General features: G+C 50.0%; 1 protein-coding gene across 10 annotated transcripts in view; it reads right to left on the reverse strand.

Moving 5' to 3' along the window:
- The window catches only part of WSCD2 (WSC domain sialate O sulfotransferase 2), a 115,449-nt gene that overhangs the window by 53,771 nt on the left and 42,444 nt on the right, over window positions 1-19,234 (reverse strand). For 2 of the 10 annotated variants that reach the window (XM_086348479.1, XM_086348476.1), the window contains one exon: window positions 9,932-10,011. The exons of 5 other annotated variants lie outside the window; for them this stretch is intronic. The gene's annotated coding sequence lies outside the window, so the exon portion shown is untranslated. Of the gene's footprint in view, window positions 1-9,931; window positions 10,012-12,683; window positions 13,189-19,234 lie in introns of those variants that run through there. 3 more of the 10 variants (XM_086348480.1, XM_086348484.1, XM_086348485.1) reach the window with 3 other exon arrangements.

The raw sequence follows: 19,234 nt of genomic DNA on the forward strand, positions 1-19,234 counted from the left end.
GTCTGCATATTTGTCAAATATATGCTGATTCATGGGGGTTAGTTTAAGTCTAAATGTACTTCCTAGGTCTTTGCCAGACTGTCTGCTGGACGTGACTGATACTGAACTAGATCAAATTTGTTCATTTTTTTTCCCCCAAACACATATTTATAGAAGACCTACTGTGTAGCAGGCACTGTCCTGCATGTGTGCTAAGTCGCTTCAGTCTGTCCGACTCTTTGGGGCCCCATGTAGACTGTAGCCCCCAGGCTCCTCTGTCCATGGGATTTTTCAGGCAGGAATACTGGAGTGGGTTGCCATGCCCTCCTCCAGGCTCTGTTCTAGGTGCTGGGAATAAAGCTGTGAACCCAAGAGACACAGTTCCTTCTCTCACCGGGATCACGTTGTCATGGAAGAGTTCAAACCCAGAGTCCCTCTCTTTTATCCAAGGAAGAAAAGGAGAAGGAAGGAAAGCAGAATTATTTAGCAACATACGCATTCACTCAGTATTTATTATGCATGGCATGCTCTGCTTTGTACGGAGCCTTCCATGTGTATTAATTACTCTTCCCCATGTTCCCATGGGAAGTGCCTATTTCCCATTTTACAAATGAGGAAACTGAGGATACACAGCTGGTGAGTGGTGGAGGTGGGATTGGAACCTAGGACGGTCTGAACACAAAAGCACAGCTCCGAACCCCCGCCTTTTTGACTCTTTCTCCCACACGGTCAGGACATCACTTGGGAGTTCCGAGACAGCCCCTGAAGCAGCAGCCCGTCTCCACCTGCTCCCAGTGGCCAGTGGTGGCTCATTGTATGAGGGCCCCTCAGAGTGTGGTCTGAGGAGCGTCTGATTCAGCATCCCTTGGGAGCCTGGCTACCCATGAAGATTCCCAATCTCTCCAATCGGAATTTCTGGTTGAGGAGGAAGCCTACAGGTGTAACCAGGTGCTCTCAGGTGATGATCACGAGCACAAAGGTTTGACAACCATGGTTTTTTCAGTAAACACTCAGGATCAGCAGTCTGGAAGAAAATAGATTGTAAATTAGAAAATGGAAAAAAAAAAAAAAAAAAAAGAACTCCATTTGCCTTATGTGGTTTCATATCACCACCAGCAGGGGGCCTCATGACAATCTTGGCCACTGCAAAGGAGTCAACTGTCAGCCAGCCAATGGGTGATTTGAATGGTGACAGCCCCTACCAAATCCAGACAGCAGCATGAGAGTTTAACTGCGGTGTGAGGTAGAGTCCAGTGTTCCTACATATGCCATCCTATTCATTCAAGAATTAAGTACTGAGCACCTACATACACTATCGTTGTAAGCACTTGGAACTATTCAATGAACAAGACAGCCCCAAATGCATGCTCTTGTGGGGTCAAACTATCTGTTCATCCATCCGTCATTCTTTAATCTACCCAGCAGTCCACCTACCCATCCATCCATCCATTAAGTCACAATCTATTCACCCATCCATCATTCATTCTTTAATCTATCCATCAATTCCCCTACCCCTCCATCCATTCATCATTAATCTGTTCATTAATCCATCCACCCATCCATCCATCACCCATTCATTCATCTATCTATTCATCTGAATTGGAGCAGCCCACTCATTCATCCAGCTCTCCACCCACCCATTCATCCACCCATTCCTCCATTCATTTAGCAACATGTGTTACTTGCCTACCATGCATGTGCTTGGAATGCAGAAATAAATAATTTGAAAAAAAAAAAAAAACAACTCGGAGTTGCTGCTTTCAAAGAATTCAGAGTTTACTGAGGGAGAGAGCAATTTAAACGATCACCATATCAAATCACTATATTAGAGCTGCTGCTGCTGCTAAGTCACTTCAGTTATGTCCGACTCTGTGTGACCCCATAGATGGCAGCCCACCAGGCTCCCCCATCCCTGTGATTCTCCAGGCAAGAACACTGGAGTGGGTTGCCATTTCTTTCTCCAATGCATGAAAGTGAAATGTGAAAGTGAAGTCGAAATCAGTTGTGTCCAACTCTTCTGGACCCCATGGACTGTAGCCCACCAGGCTCCTCTGTCCATGGGATTTTCCAGGCAGAGAGACAATGATAAATCCCATAGTAGAGGTATATATAAGATATAGAACAGAAATTAATATTAACAGCTAATGTTTATCGAGCACTTATTATATGCCAGATACCACTCTACAAACACAATGCCCTGATTTAATCATCATGTCAATACAATGAGGCAGATCTAGATCCATTTCAAAGAGGAGAGGAATAAAGCACAGGATGATAAAGTAACTTGTCCAAGGCCACACAGCTGGTAAGTGGCAGCTGGCTTGTGAACCTGGGCTCATCTGATTTCACAGCTTGTGTTCCTAACCACACATCTATTCTAGTCTTGTATTCCTTTGAGAATATGGCAAAAAAAAAACCCAAAAAACAAAAAACTACAGGCATATGCCCAGAGAAGAGCGCTTGCACAAAAGTTCCTAGATATTGGCTTACATGTCAAGGGGTTTCTGTACCCTCGGGTAAGAGGCCCCGGAATGTGGGAGCTCCGAGAAGTGAGGGTCTGAAGCTGCCCTGAGGGGACTCAGAGACGGCTGCCCTCTGGGAGGGGTCTTTAAGCTGGCGGGTCTTGCAGGAAGAGTCAGCTTTCTGGGTGAAGAAAACAGCAGAAGGACACTTTAGGGAGGAGGAGCAGCACACACCCAGGGCAGGGCACTGCGGTGGAGGCAGCTGAGGGGCTTACTGAGTGAAGCCAAATTGCTCAGTCGTGTCTGACTCTTTGCGACCCCAAGGACTGTACATAGCCCACCAGGCTCCTCCGTCCATGGGATTCTCCAGGCAGGAATAGTGGAATGGGTTGCCATGTCCTTCTGCAGGAGATCTTCCTGACTCAGGAATCGAACCCAGGTCTCCCACACTGCAGGCAGATGCTTTACCCTCTGAGCCACTAGAGGAGCTTAGTGCATGGTAAGAAGGCAGTGAAGCGGTGGGTTGGGGTCAGACCCTGGGGAGCCTTGAATGCCAAACTCAGAAATCTGGACTATAACTGAAGTTTCATGGTTACACCGACACTTTGGAAAGACCAGCCTCTTATCAGCTTAAAAACCTCTGGGCAGTGAGGGGTGTCCCCTGGTATTCCATGTAAATCACGCACATGGCAGAGATTTCCGCAGTTGGGCCAGGATGAAGGAAGACCAGCAGCCCTCATGGGAATAGGCGGTGAGGGGGACACCAGCCCTTCCAGAGGCATGCAGGCAAGAGCATGGACTCTGCAGGCAGACCGATCTGGGCTCAAATCCCGCCTCTTCCATCCACCACCTGTGTGACTGGGGCAAGACACCTCTTCTCAGCGACCAAGGCTCCTGACCTGTGAAGTGGACATAAGAAGCTTGACACTCCCCCCGAAATATATTGGTTGGAGGATTGCATTGAAAACTACAGGAAGAGCACAGGGGGCTCAGCTTGGTGCTCTGTGGTGGCCTCGATGGGTGGGATGCGGGTGTAGGGTGGGAGGGAAGTCCAAGAGGGAGGGAATATATGTACACATATAGCTGATTCACTTTATCGTATACTAGAAAACTAACACAGCATTGTAAAGCAACTATACCCCAGTTAAAAAAAATTGTACATCTGGCACATAGTAGGTGCTCAAGAAGAGCCCTCAGCGCCTCCCCTCCCGTGAGCACACGTGAGCTGCCTCCAGAGCCCCTTGCCGACAGCAAGCAGCGCATCTGCTGCGGGTATGGAGACAGCAAGTATTTCCCCTCTTGTGTCCCCGTGGCTCTGTCTCTCTGAGGGTATTTCTGGGTCTAGTTCCTTTTTGTTGTTCCCTTCCCGTTCTTCTATATTTCAACACATCTTTTCTCTAAGTGGGTGCCAAATGGGTTTTAAGAAGATAATGAGCTCATTAGGAGCTGGCAGGGAACAGAGAGACTGAGGCAGCGGTGGTGTCGGATGTGGGGTTGGGGAAAGGGGGGTGCGGATTCTGAGGAAGGGGGCTCCTCCCGGGGAAGGCGGGCGCTGACTCGAGTCGCCCACACCAGACTGCCGGTGCTGGGGGGTGGGGGAGGTCACCTGGAAGGAGGACGCCCTGGACTCCGAGCCCCGTGTAAGTGGGACCCTGTCTGTGCTCTCGCTACGCCAGCCCCATCCTCTGGCAGACGGTAAGTCCCCAGGGAACACTGGTGCAGAAAATAGTGAGAAGAAGCAGAGAACTTGAACCTCCGCCACAGGTCCCTGCCATGTGCCAAATCCCCGAGTGACAGCCTGAGGGAGTTGCAAATGCAGGGCCCCCTGCAGCAGCCTCCTGCGTTTCTCAGCCTCGGGTGGTCCTAGGGCACAGGGGCCGCCGCTGAGCCAATCCCACTTCCCCCAGGGAAACGTCTGTCTCTCCTGTCCACCCATCATCCTTCCTCTCCCTTCTCTCTCTCTCTTTCCAAGTCTCTCTCAAGCTCTCTCTGTGTCTCTCCAGACAGAACTGGGGAATGGAACTAACTGCCACTGGCGGAACACTGTGTTTGAAGGTTTCACAAGCCTCTAACCAGCTCCTCCCTCCCAGCAACCTGCAAAGTAGGTGTGACTCCGTAGCTGATGTGTGTCCCACCCTGGGCTGCGGGCACACCTTGGCCTCCAGCTGCCCCTTCTCCTCTGTTTCCAGTTGTTCGTTACAAGCTGGAAGCCAGAATCGCATAAGACTCGACAGGTGTCTTCACCTCTCTGAGCTGCTGTTTTCTCTCAGCAAAGCAGGTAGCCCCTAGAAGTCTCCCTTGCAGGGTCTTGGGGAGGACTTGATGAGATCACTCACAGGGGCAGAGATGGTGTTCCTTACAAGCTGGCTCTCACAGCTTCATCCCTTTGCATTTCACGTGAGACTTGCTCTGGGCGTCAGTTTCCCCATCTGCTGAAAGTGGCACAAAGCCCCTACCCTGCCTCCCTCCCTGGTTGGCGTGAATTGGCGTGAGTTGCCGTAACAGGGAGGCCAAGAGGCCCCCTCTGCGGGAATGACAGTGTTTGGTTACTTCAGTTCGTGTTTCCAGCCAGAGCCCCAGAGTGTCTAAACACAGCCTATTTTTAGCACCAGAATGAACCTTGGGTGCTGAGCTGCCAAGAATATGATGGGCAGGGCAGAGCTGCCCTGAGGGAATGGAAAACAAGAGGTTCAGCTTGTCCCACAGCTCCCTCCCTCGGGGGGCTGTCGCGCTTTCCCCTCCAGATTCTGGGGAGCAGGTATGTCTGGCTGGAAGCCCATAAGGCTGGGCAGGGGCCTGGTTCTCTTTCTACAACCCCCTGAACTTGACCTCAGGGCACAAGCCCAGACACCAGCTGATTCCCTGACCATCCAAACTTGCCAAGAAAAAGATGCTGAGAAATCAGGTTTGCGAAAGTTCAACTTCTTCACGGTTCTGGGGAGGAGATCCACCCGGGGACCTCCAAGAAACTGGGAGCCCAGGTCAGTGGTTATCTTTTGGTCTTGGCTAAATAGTAACAATGTCAGAAACCACTGGCATTTGCTAATACCAAATACACAGGAATTCCAGTTGAGTGAGCTATTTCAATAAAAGATGATGCTGTGAAAGTGTTGCACTCAATATGCCAGCAAAAAAACTCAACATGCCAACCAGGAAAACTCAGCAGTGGCCACAGTACTGGAAAAGGTCAGTTTTCATTCCAATCCCTAAGAACGGCAATGCCAAAGAATGCTCAAACTACCACACAATTGCACTCATCTCACATGTTGGTAAAATGATGCTCAAAATTCTCCAAGCCAGGCTTCAGCAATATGTGAACCGTGAACTTCCTGATGTTCAAGCTGGTTTTAGAAAAGTCAGAGGAACCAGAAATCAAATTGCCAACATCTGCTGGATCATGGAAAAAGCAAGAGAGTTCCAGAAAAACATCTATTTCTGCTTTATTGACTATGCCAAAGCCTTTGACTGTGTGGACTGCAACAAACTATGGAAAATTATGAAAGAGATGGGAATACCAGACCACCTGACCTGCCTCTTGAGAAATACGTATGCAGGTCAGAAAGCAACAGTTAGAACTGAACATGGAACAGCAGACTGGTTCCAAATAGGAAAAGGAGTACATCTAGGCTGTATACTGTCACCCTGCTTATTTAACTTATATGCAGAATACATCATGAGAAACGCTGGACTGGAAGAAGCACAAGCTGGAATCAAGATTGCCAGGAGAAATATCAATGATCTCAGATATGCAGATGGCACCACCGTTATGGCAGAAAGCAAAGAAGAACTAAAGAGCCTCTTGATGAAAGTGAGAGAGTGGAAAAGTTGACTTACAGCTCAACATTCAGAAAACTAAGATCATAGGATCTGGTCCCATCACTTTACAGCAAATAGGTGGGGAAACAGTGGAAACAGTGAGAGACTTTATATTTTTGGGCTCCAAAATCACTGCAGATGGTGACTGCAGCCACGAAATTAAAAGACGCTTACTCCTTTGAAGGAAAGTTATGACCAATCTAGACAGCATATTAAAGAGCAGAGACATTATTTTGCCAACAAAAGTGTCTAGTCAAGGCTATGGTTTTTCCAGTGGTCATGTATGGATGTGAGAGTTGGACTGTGAAGAAGGCTGAGCACTGAAGAATTGATGCTTTTGAACTGTGGTGTTGGAGAAGACTCTTGAGAGTCCCTTGGACTGCAAGGAGATCAAACCAGTCCATCCTAAAGGAAATCAGTCCTGAATATTCATTGGAAGGACTAATGCTGAAGCTGAAACTCCAATACTTTGGCCACCTGATGCGAAGAGCTGCCTCATTCATTGGAAAAGACCCTGATGCTGGAAAAGATTGAAGGCAGGAGGAGAAGGGGACAACAGAGGATGAGATGGTTGGATGGCATCACTGACTCAATGGACATGAGTTTGAGTAAACTCCAGGAATTGGTGATGGACAGAGAGGCCTGGCGTGCTATAGTCCATGGGGTCGCAAAGAGTTGGACACGGCTGAGTGGCTGAACTGAACTGAACTGAAATACACAGGCACTGTGTTGAGCATCTTATTTCCATTGCACCACTTGATCCTCCCTAGAACGGTTTAACCCCTAGAACAGTTTAACTCCCTGGAACGGTTTAACCCCTGTATACCTCAGTTTCCCCAGCTATAAAAAGGGGGAAATAACAGTACTTATCTCATAGCACTGGTGTAAGGAGTAAATATTAGCAAGTGTCAGTGTTACGTCTTATTATGACTTACAGAGAGTATGTGTGGTTTTGCCTCTCAGTGCCCCTCTTTCCTGTTTCAAGGATCTCATCTTCCTTCACAGGCCCCCCTCATCAAGTCTCAGCTCATATGGCTTGGGCAGAATGGAATCCCCTCCCTAGTCTCTGCAAACACTATTATCTTTCTTTCCTGATAGATGTGTCCAAGATAACACAGGGTGTGTATATATTTAGGAGTGCAACTCCTGGGTCCTACTGTGAGAGCGTCTTATGACTATCCCAGGAAATGACGATCTGTCCTCTAAAATGGCTGTAGTGACAATGCCCCCCCACCACCTCCCCCAGTAACGCATGATGAGCACGCCTATGGCTGCAAATGCCATCCACACTTAATGCTGTCACCCTTTTCGTTTCTGCCCGTCTGCTAAATCTGTACTAGAGGAGGGCTGTGCCCTACCTATAGAATTGACTTCCAAATGCCATTTGGAAGCAGACTCAGTCGACGACGGATGGGAGTCGGTGTTTAAATGCGCAGCTCCCTCACCCCACTGATGGAGTAAGTCAGGCTGTCTTTGCACAGGCTCCTGAGCTTCCCCAGCCTCAGGGGCCCTCAGTGGTAGCACCACCTTGCCTTGATGTTTTCCCTTCCCTGTTTTTCTTCCCCACGCAGGGTGTGGCTCAGCTGGTAAAGAATACGCCTGCAACGTGGGAGACCTGGGTTCGATCCCTGGGTTGGAAAGATCCCCTGGAGAACGGAACGGCCACCCACTCCAGTGTCCTGGCCTGGAGAATTTCACGGACTGTATAGTCCATGGGGTCACAAAGAGTCAGGCACGACTGAACAGCTTTCACCAGGGAAGGAAAAGGATTAGTGTGCCTTTCACCTAAATAAACTACTTACCCATGGTATCCGTTACTTGGCATATACCCTGACTTATCCAATCTTTTCCTTACCATTAGATATGTAAAATATTTCATTTTCCTTCCTTGTACATAAATAGTGCTATGCTGAACCTGCTGAATGTAGATCTTCACCCAGATTCCTGGAAAGCAATACATGACCTCTCATGAGTGTGAAGTGTGGGCACGATTACACCCATCTTACAGGTGAGCAAGCTAAGGCTCACGGAGATTCAGTAGCTTGTCCATGTGCACACAGGTTGCGCTGCCTCTTCCATCTCACCCACCTCCCAGGAAGAGTTTCCAGAACCCCGACTCCCCACTCCCTCGCTTTCCAGGACAGAGACTCACCCACCACTGCCCAGAGCTGACAGCTCACCATCGATGTCCCCTTTCATTCATCTTTCCAAAAACTCGAGAAAATAAATGAGAAGGCAAAATGCCATTAGCTTAATGGCCTTTAACACCCAGCCATCTGCCATGATGTAATTAAATAAAAAAATCAGAGGGAACATATGGTGCCCATTATGAATAAATATTAAAATTTTGTTTCCCCAGCTAATGACTCCGGCATCTCTTGCTCCACAGGCAAACTTTACAGCCATCGTCACTTGTGACAGGGAATCAGGCTGAGCCGTAGTGAGAAATGTGAGGAATGGTGTCAGATCTGGGGTAAGATCTAGTTGTCAGCCATTTCTGGCTTGAATCTGCCTCAGCCACGGGGTGGCTGTGTGATGTCAACAAGTGGTGTGAGACTCAGTTTCCCCATCTGTAAAATAGGAACAATTCACTCTGCCTCGTTGGGAAACTATAAGGGCAAAAGAAGCTAATGTCTTTAAAATACATAGCAGGGCTTCCCCGAGGTTCAGTAGTTGAGAATCCGCCTTGAAATGCAGGGGACGCCAGTTGGATCCTGGTCCAGGAAGATCGCACGTGCCGCGATGCGACTAAGCCTGTGAGCCACAACTACTGAGCCAGCCCTCTAGACCGAGAGCCAAAACCACGGAAGCCTGTGTGCCCTAGGGCCCGTGCTCCGCAGCAAAAGAAGCCACTGCAATGCGAAGCCCGCACACCGCAACTAGAGAGCAGCCCCTACTCTCCCCGCCTGCCACAACCAGAGAAAGCCTGCATGCAGCACCGAAGACCCAGCCAAAAACAAACAAATAAATAAAATACAGAGCACTCTAGTAACCGCACGTGCTAACATTCGTTGAGCACCTCCCACGTCAGAGTCGGACGTGACTGGAGCGACTCAGCACACAGGCACGCATGCACGTGCAAGGCATTGTTCTATACGTCAGTTTGTTCTATCCTTCCAACAATCCTATATGAAAGATCTCATGTGTTAGCCTCATTTTGCAGATGAGACAACTGAGGTTCAGAGAAGTTAAGTCACCTACGCAAGGTCACACAGCTAAGGAATGGTGGCTGCTGCTGCTGCTACGTCGCTTCAGTCGTGTCCAACTCTGTGCGACGCCATAGACGGCAGCCCACCAGGCTCCCCCATCCCTGGGATTCTCCAGGCAAGAACACTGGAGTGGGTTGCCATTTCCTTCTCCAGTGCATGAAAGTGAAAAGGGAAAGTGAAGTTGTGCAGTCGTGTCCGACTCTTAGCGACCCCATGGACCGCAGCCTACCAGGCTCCTCTGTCCATGGGATTTTCCAGGCAAGAGTACTGGAGTGGGATGTCATTGCCTTCTCCAAAGGAATGGTGGAGCAGGGCTCAAACAAAGGCGATCTGGCTTCAGAACATGCACTCTTAACCAAGGGGACTCAGTAAGAGTTAGTTACAGTTAGTCTTCAAAGATACACTACACAAAACCCAGACACAGTCTAACCAGATGATCCAGCAATCATGCTCCTTGGTACTTACCCAAAGGAGTCCAAAACTTATGCCCACACAGTAGCCTGCCCAGGGAGGCTTATAGCAGCGTTACTCGTAACTGACAAAACCTGTAAGCAACCAAGAGGTCCTTCAGTAGGTGAATGATTAAAATAAACTGTGGTACATCCAGACAATGGAATAATATTCAGTGTTAAAAGGAAATGAGCTGTCAAGCCATGAAAAGACATGAAGGAAACATCAATGTATATTCCTAAGTGGAAGAAGCCAATCTGAAAAGGCTACACAGTGTGATTCCAATTATCAATATATGACATTCTGGAAAAGCAGGACTACGGAGACAGCAAAAAGATAAGTGGGTGCCAGGGGTTAGGAGGGGGCGGATGCGTAGGTGACCTGATGATTTTTAGGGTGAGGACGCACTTCTATAAGATGCTACAATGGTACGTGTAAGTAAGTAAACGTTAGTCGCTCAGTCGTGTCTGATTCTTTGAGATTCCATGGACTATAGCCTGCTAGGCTCCTCTATCCATGGGATACTCCAGGCAAGAATACTAGAGTGGGTTGCCATGCCCTTCTCCAGGGAATCTTTCCAACCCAGGGATCCAGCTCGTGTCTCCTGCATTGCAGGCAGATTCTTTACCATCTGAGCCACCAGGGAAGCCCACTGCACTGGTAGATACACATTACACATTTGCCAAAATCTACAGAATGTACCACTCCAGTAATGAATCCTAAGGTAAACTATCAACTTTGGGCAAAAACGATGTGTCAATGCAGGTTAATCAATTATAACCAATGTCCCACTCTTCTGGGGGATGTCAATGGTGCAGGAGGCCATCTGAGGTGAGGGGCAGAGGATACATGGGAAATCTCCCAACTTTCTGCCCAATTTTGCTGTGAGAGTAAAACTTCTCTAAAAAGCAAAGTCAATTTTTTTTTTTTTAAAGGGGAGGTAATCACATGCTTGAAAAGGCATGGACTCATTGGAGTAGCTTTTTAGTGAATCATCTAAACTCTGAGCTGGGGAGAAGGGAAACAGTTGCAGGAAGGGACGAGGGTGTGGTGGGGAGATAAAGGTCATGATGAAATGACAGTTCTGGGCGCCTCTGGTGGCTCAGTGGTAAAGAATCCTCTGCCGGTGCAAGACACAGGTTTGCTCCCTGATCTGGAAGGATGCCACGTGCCACAGGATGACTAAGCCCACGTACCACAACTACTGAGCCCAGCATGGTCAATAAATAAATAAGTAAAGAAAAAAAATATATATATAAGAAATGACAGTTCCCCTTTTCAAGTGGTTTGATGAAGGGTCACCCAGTCCACTGGTCTTCCCTGTCAGGCGGCTGGCAACTCTCCTCTGAGCCCAGATCACTTTCCTCGCCAAGAGGGACTTCAAAAGAAAGGCCCCAAATCCCTATCATTAAGCCATCTGGAGTCATCCTTCTCCCTCCAGGAGCTGCTGTGTGGTGGGTCAATTAGTGCGTATTTGCATAGAGGTCCTTAATAGGCTGCTAATTGTCTGGGGGAGAAAATAGATGGCTCTGCCGGTTCTGGGCAGAATGTTTACCCAGAGGGGCCGACCTCCAGGGGGTGGCAGAGAACCGTGGGGAAGGAGGGAGGGGAGGGGTGGGATGGGATGGAAGGGAGTGAACTGAGTGAATTATCACCGACTCAGGTGCAGTAAGGAGAAGGATTTTGTGAATCTTTTGCTTTGGGATGTGTGTGTGTGTGTGTGTGTGTATACTGGCTCCTAAGGCAAAATGCATTTCTCCCTGTAGGTTCATAAAAATCATTTGAAGGAGAATAGTTAGGGAGAGGTTCTTTGGGTACAGTGGTTGCAGAAGAACCTACCAAGCAGAAAGCGTTTGAGCTGAGACCTGAAAAATGAGAAGGAGGCAGGCATAGATGATCTGGGGCAAGGCTCTCCCAGACAGAGGTGGGAAGGGACCCTGAACACCCCAGGGACCTGCACTGGGGTGGGGTCAGTGTGGAGAGAGCAGAGGCTGGGCAGCGAGCTTCCATCCTGCAGGGGCCATGGATTCTGCTCAGGACTGTTTCTGAACGCAGAGTGACCCATCCCTGATTCCTCTGGTTAACAACATGGGGATGGAGCTGAAGGAGTCCCCAAAGGACCCTCCCTGCCCCAGCGGGGTATGGCCATGTCTCTGTGGCTCAGGGAGGCTGAAAGGGTAGCCCAGGATCACATGGCCAGGCCAGGGCTGTGTTGGCTCCAGGTTTGTTCCCTGTGTGCCCACGCCGCTCCCTGCCAGCCCCCATCACCCCCTGCCCAGCCATGACTAGTGACTCGCTGTTTGCAGGCTCCACACTGGCCGTGGAGGTTTAAGCTCTAATTTAGAAACAATGACGGCTCCCAGTAGCTGCTCTTCTCAGAGAGGAATTTTCCACCAGGGGTTTCCCCAGCAAGAACCACTGTCCCCACTCTCCAATCAAGCAAGCCTAGTTCTTCTGTCTAAGCCAGTGCGCAGGTGTGTGTGTGTGTGTGTGTGTGTGTGTGTGTGTGTTGGAGGGAGGGGTCTCTGCCCACGGCCCAGCTGTATGGGTTCAAGTTCTCTTCCACCATGGGGCACTCAGTGCTCTTGGAGGGGCCACCGGCCCCTGCAGCTGGCTCAGAGCAGGTCTACTAGGTGGGTTCAGAGCCTATCAGAGCTGGAGGGAGGACCCTTCACAAGCCCCAGGCCGGCTTCCTTACTGACAGATGGGGAAACTGAGGCTCAGAGGGGAAAGCCGAGGGACCACCCACAGTCATCCAGTGACTCACCCAGACCTGAAGCCTTGGCACCTTCCCTGGGAAGGAAAGAAAGTGGGTAGACGACCATTTATTGCACACCTACTACGTGCCAGGCGCCTCCATCTAACCGCATCTAGACTCTCCCCTGGGGCTCTGCTCGGCAGGTTGGTTTATTCTCACTTTACAGATGAGGCAGTCGAGGTGGGGAGGGTCAGCCCACTCTCCAAAAGGCAGAGCCGGGGAGCGGCAGCTTGAGACTCGAATCTGGGCCCGCCCACTCTGGCATGTCAATCATAACTTCCTGCAGCGGCAGAGGCGGGTGGCTTGATTCGGAAGCCCTCACGGTCCAAGGGCCTTTCTCCAGGGAGTCTGCTCAGTCATCTGGCAACGCTTCTTGAGGCTCCTCAGCTGGGAATGAGGGAAGGGAGCCCCTTCTAGAAGGCCCAGGGGTCCCCAGGCCCATGGGGTATCTTCACCACATCCTTCAGTGGCCCAAGAAGTTCTGGCGTCCCACGCAGACAACCACTGCCTGAAACTGACCAATACTTCAGCCTCTTGAAGTCTTCTCACCTCTAAGAAGGTGGCACACGACCACACATGTGCAAGTGCCAATACAGATGCGCATGCGTGAACACGTGCATTCCCCACGCCCGCCCCGCCCTTCGCCCCCGGAGCAGGTACACACGCGTGCCCATATCTGTCGGTCCATCCCCATGACAGCACAGGGCAGGCATCCTTCAATCCACTTTGCAAGTGAGCCCAGAGGGCGCTCGGTGACTTACCCAAGAAACGGGTTCAGTGTTGCAGGTAAAACAAGAAACGGAAGCTTCCCGTTTGGCCCAAAGATAGTTTCTTAACCCCTGGGATGGTCAAGAGCATAAACCAGCTGCTGCTGCTGCTAAGTAGCTTCAGTCGTGTCCGACTCTGTGCGACCCCATAGATGGCAGCCCACCAGGCTCCCCCGTCCCTGGGATTCTCCAGGCAAGAACACTGGAGTGGGTTGCCATTTCCTTCTCCAATGCAGGAAAGTGAAAAGTGAAAGTGACGTCGCTCAGTCGTGTCCGACTCCTCGAGACCCCATGGACTGCACATGGCTTCAAAAGTCTAGGCCAGAGTTTCTCAAGCTCAGCACTACCGACATTGTGGATACTGGACAATTCCTGGCTGGCAGGGGTGTGGAGGCCATCCTGTGTATTGTAGGGGTTGGTGTCTCTGGCCTCTGCCCATTAGATGCCAGCGTTGTCCCCCCAACAGCTCCACCCCGCCCCCCAAGTTATGACAATGAAGAATGTCTCTAGACAGTGTTCTAGATTTTGCTTGTGGGAGTAAAGAGAGGTGTGTATCAGAACACCACCCTTAGACCCATCTGACTCCAGCTTCACGAAGTTGTCGTCTCCGCTTCTAAAGCTTAATTCTAGATTTTATCCTAATGCTTTTTCATAAGACTCTATGAGAAGGCCCCATGTTAGGATCCCTGACCTCCAGCATTCTGTGCTGGGATTCCAGGGTCAGTTTCAATGTTGGCAGGTTCTCTGATTCCGAAATTCTTTTCTAAGCCCCTGAGATCCTGTCTCCTCCTGTGTCAAGGTTGAAACTCTCCCTGGGAGACGGCCATGCCTCGCTGCCTTCCAGCAACCAGGATGAAAGATGTGCCCATGAATTATATATTTCCTGTCATCCCTTAATTGCTTGGCAATTACAGACCACCAAGGGTCATGTGCCCGGAGCAAGAACCTCCCCTTTGGCAGAGGGAAAACAGCTGGGTGGAAACTCACCAATGTACATAAAGACGTTACCTCTCGCAGGGTAGGTGGAGGAGTGGTTTTGTTTTGTTTTCTTCGTTTTGTTTATCTGTATTTTCTTTATCCACAGTCAGTTGGGGTTCAGAGAAAGAGATGGAGAATGCGTGCGCTTTGATGTCGGTAAATCCCATGGACAGAGGGGCCTGGTTGGCTGCAGTCAATGGCATCGCAAAGAATCAGACATGACTGAGTCTCACACACACACACACAACTTGGGCTGGAATCTTGGCTTCATCACTTACTAGCATTGAGAAGGTGAGGAAGCCACTTACCTTTTCTAAGCTGCGGGTTCCGCACTCATAAAATGGGATGAGGATGACGGTACTCGCTGCTGGAGTTGTTTAGGGGGTTAGTTCACGTAATGCATGTAGAGCACTTAGCCGGGAGTCAGGCGTACGTGCGGGGGGACCGAACCCAGGTCTCCCACGTTGCAGGCAGATTCTTTACCATCTGAGCCACAAGGGAAGCCCAACACAGTCACAATGACTGCTAACTTCATTTTTGACCCAACCCAGGCAGCTATGGCATGGCGGCGGGCACGTGGGTTCTGCACTGTGTTAGTAGTTCTGCTGTGTTCTGGGGAGGGCACGTCCCCTCTTCGAGCCCTCTTTACACGTCTCTTTTCCTGATGTGTAAAATGGGCAGAAACATGCCACTTCTCAAGGTCTCTCACAGGCATCTGGTGCCAACAGGCATGCCCAGCTATTATTACCCCATTCCAGAGGGCTGGTGGGCACAGAGCCAGGCAGGGTGGGACTGGGGCAGAAGCTGGAACTGGAGGCGGCATCTTATCTCTCAACTTATTTCTGGTTCTTCTACAGCACAGCCTCCCCTCCCACCCCACCAGCCCTAACATTAATAGGTCGCTGCTGTCATGATGTCTTTAAATTTAGAACACCGCCCCCCGCCACACACACAAACATGCATCCACCCACACACCCCCAGGAATAAATCTGCCAGGGTGGGAGAGAGGAAGGTCTGTCTCATTACAGACCTTCCTCATTACAAGAGGAAGAAGGAGGCAGTTTGATGCTGGAGGCTGCAGCAGCCAGGGTCTTGGGATAGGGAAGTTCCCGTCCTCCCTGCCCCGAGTGCTGGACAGGAGGTCAGGGTGCTCGGGTGCTCACCTCATGGGGCCCACCAGCAAGGCCAGTCCCGGGAAGGAAGGGGTGGGCTAGGTAACCACTCGGGTCTGTGGGCTTGAATCTGGACATCCCTGCAGGCAGGCTGGGTGCCCTGGGTGAGGTGTGCAGCCTCTCTGAGCTGGAGTTTCCTCATCTATAAATGAAAATTTTTGTGGGGTCATCTTCAAGGGCAGGTGACCTGTGTGGTCCTGCGGGGCTCTGCACTAGGTTTTAGCTGTCTGCTGTCACTGTCTTGAATTTCTTAATAATCTTTGAACAAGGGACATTTTCATTTTGTTCTGGGCTCTCTGCAAAGTATGTCGCTGATTTGGGGTGGTTGTAAAAGTTGAAGGAGACTCATGACGGAAATTCCTAGTCCAGTTTGGGGCACCGGTGGATACGCAGGCCTGGTATCTCCCTTCCCTTCATCTTCCTGCTGCATCTTCCAAGCTCATTTTATGACTGTGTGGCCCAGGGCAAGTGGCTTACCCTCTCTGCACCTTCAGTTTCTCCTTTGTAAAACAAAAAAGCAAAAACTGACTTAAATTTTCTCTGGCTCCACTTAGTGTTCCCCCAACCCTCTCCCCTGGCCATTCAAACGGCAATGCACTCATTCATTCATGCAGTCATTCAACAAACGTTCGCTGAGTGCCAACCCCCTGCCAAACCAAAGTTTGCCATACAGATCTGCCTGAATTAGCAGATCTATCCACGGGGAGGGTTTATCCTGCACAAACTTCACAAATGCATCATCTCTGGGTGTAAAAATGTCGCCTTCCTCATCCCAAAACAACACTTCTCTGATCCACAGGAGCCCAGGATTCTCCCCCAACTCCAGTCTGGCACATTTATACAAGGGAGTACTACTCAGTCATAAAAAGGACAAACTATTGATAGACGTTTGGGACAGTACTGATGACTCTCCCAGACATTATGCTGAGAGCAAGAAGCCAGACTCAAAAGGATATATGGTTCATATACATGACATTCTAGAAAAGGCCAAGGGAAAACATACTGGTGGTGGCCAAGGGCTAGAATCAGGGAAGAAAATGACTGCGAAGGGGCACAGAGGAATTTCTGAGGGTAACAGAAGCTTGTATATCCTGACTCTGCTGGTGGCTGCATGGCGGAATGCGTTTGTATGCTTGTTTGTTTGTTTTTGTTGTTGTTGTTTGGTTTATTTATTTATTTTTTTGTCTCACCGAGCAGCATATGAGACCTCTTAGTTCCCCGACCAGGGATCGAACCCTGGCCTCCTGCAGCAGAAGCACCGAGTCTTAACCCCTGGATCTCCAGAGAAGTCCTTGAATGCATTTGTTAAAAAGTCCCAGAGATATAAACTATAATGGGTGAAGTTAACTGTAGGCAAATGATACTCAATAAGAGACATTAAAAAAAAAAAAAAAAACCCATTGTGCTTTTTCCTGCAATGCCAGCTGAGCTCCGAAGGGAAGAGATGCTTCCCAGAGAATCAACACCTGCTCACTTCTCATCCTGGGCCCCTGGGATGCTCACCTGGCGGGAAGGGATAGCTCAGCCAGGGCAGGGACAGCTCCCATGAGCACCTGGGCTCCCACGTGACCCTCATCCCATTGCCTGCTCCGAGAGCAAGAGCTTTCGGGGTTATTTTTGCTCTGAGAAGTACCAGCCACAGGGTACTTTCTCTGCAGGCAGCCGCCACCCCCTGCTGTGTTTACATAAAAACACATTTGCACAGGGTTTTGTTTTTACATTTGCCTCAGAGGCCTGGAGTCTATTAAATGTGGGGAGGCCTGATGATCTGGCTGGAAGCAGCTGATGGGAGAGGGCAGGCTGAAGGAAGATGCTCTAGGCCTGCATTTCCCCCCAGTCCCAGGGAGCCCTGGGTCTCTCTGCAGAGGGGATAAAAGGGCTCACTGAACTCTCTTGTGCATGTGCCCGGCATTTCTCAACCTCAGCCCCACTGACATTTGGGGCTGCGTGATTTGTTGTTGAGGGGGGCTGCTCTGTACATCGCAGAAGCATCCCTGGCTTCTGCCTACCAGCATCCTTCCACCAGTTGAGATGATCAAAAACATCTTCAGTCGCTCAGTCGTGTCTTTGTGACCCCACGGACTGCAGCACACCAGGCTTCCCTGTCCATCACCAGCTCCCGGAGTTTGCCAAGTGTCTCCTGCAGGGCAAAATCGCCCCCACTTGAGAACCACTGGCACACACACGAAGATACACACACGCAAGCTCAGCTCAGGAACTCTCCGCCTTTCAACGCCCACCTGAAACAAGCGCTGATGCTGTCTCCCGCACCTCTGCATCCCTGGCTCTTTCCCCAGTGCCTGGCGTGCAACATTTGAGAGGCTCAAAGACGTTCTGTGGCATGAGCAGACCATTGCGGCACGACTGATACTGACGGCCACCGGCTTCCGCGGCTTGGAGGGCACTGTCCGGCATTCGGACTCTGGCCACCATGCAGGTTTGCACCATGTGCTAGGCTGTTCCCACATCACCTCACCTGGCCCACAGATTGAGGCCCATGACTGTCTCCATTTTCCATGTAAGGAAACTCAGCTAGCGTGTGGTAGAACTAGGATTTATGGGCTTCCCTGGTGGCTCAGTCAGTAAAGAATCCGCCTGCAATGCAGGAGAACCAAGTTCGATCCTTGGGTCGGGAAGATCCCCTGGAGAAGGGAATGGCTACCCATTCCAGTATTCTAGCCTGGAGAATCCCATGGACAGAGGAGCCTGGCAGGCTACAGTCCATGGGATTGCAAGGAGTAGGACATTATGGAGCAACAAAGCACACATGCACACTGAGCTGGGATTTAAGCCTAGAAATATCTGTTGCCAGGGCTCACTCTCTTAATTATCACATTCCATTTAAGGCACTTGCAGCCTTAAATATTCTTTAAGGATGGGATGGGAAATAGTGACAATAATTTCCTCCTTAACCAAGGAGGAAATGTACTGCGATGTACAGTCTCTGCACAGACTCCCCTGAACTCTTTTTCACATCAGATCAGATCAGTTGCTCAGTCATGTCCGACTCTTTGCGACCCCATGAATCGCAGCACGCCAGGCCTCCCTGTCCATCACCAACTCCCGGAGTTCACTGAGACTCACATCCATTGAGTCAGTTATGCCATCCAGCCATCTCATCCTCTGTTGTCCCCTTCTCCTCCTGCCCCCAATCCCTCCCAGCATCAGAGTCTTTTCCAATGAGTCAACTCTACGCATGAGGTGGCCAAAGTACTAAAGTTTCAGCTTTAGCATCATTCCTTCCAAAGAAATCCCGGGGCTGATCTCCTTCAGAATGGACTGGTTGGATCTCCTTGCAGTCCAAGGGACTCTCAAGAGTCTTCTCCAACACCACAGTTCAAAAGCATCAATTCTTCGATGCTCAGCCTTCTTCACAGTCCAACTCTCACATCCATATATGACCACAGGAAAAACCATAGCCTTGACTAGATGAACCTTTGTTGGCAAAGTAATGTCTCTGCTTTTGAATATGCTATCTAGGTTGGTCATAACTTTCCTTCCAAGGAGTAAGCGTCTTTTAATTTCATGGCTGCAGTCACCATCTGCAGTGATTTTGGAGTCCAGAAAAATAAAGTCTGACACTGTTTCCACTGTTTCCCCATCTATTTCCCATGAAGTGATGGGAATGGATGCCATGATCTTC

The sequence above is a fragment of the Bos grunniens genome, chromosome 17 (assembly GCF_055505025.1).
Source record: "Bos grunniens cultivar Pamir isolate PY7600 chromosome 17, Bosgru_T2T1.0, whole genome shotgun sequence".
Lineage (NCBI taxonomy): Eukaryota > Metazoa > Chordata > Mammalia > Artiodactyla > Bovidae > Bos > Bos grunniens.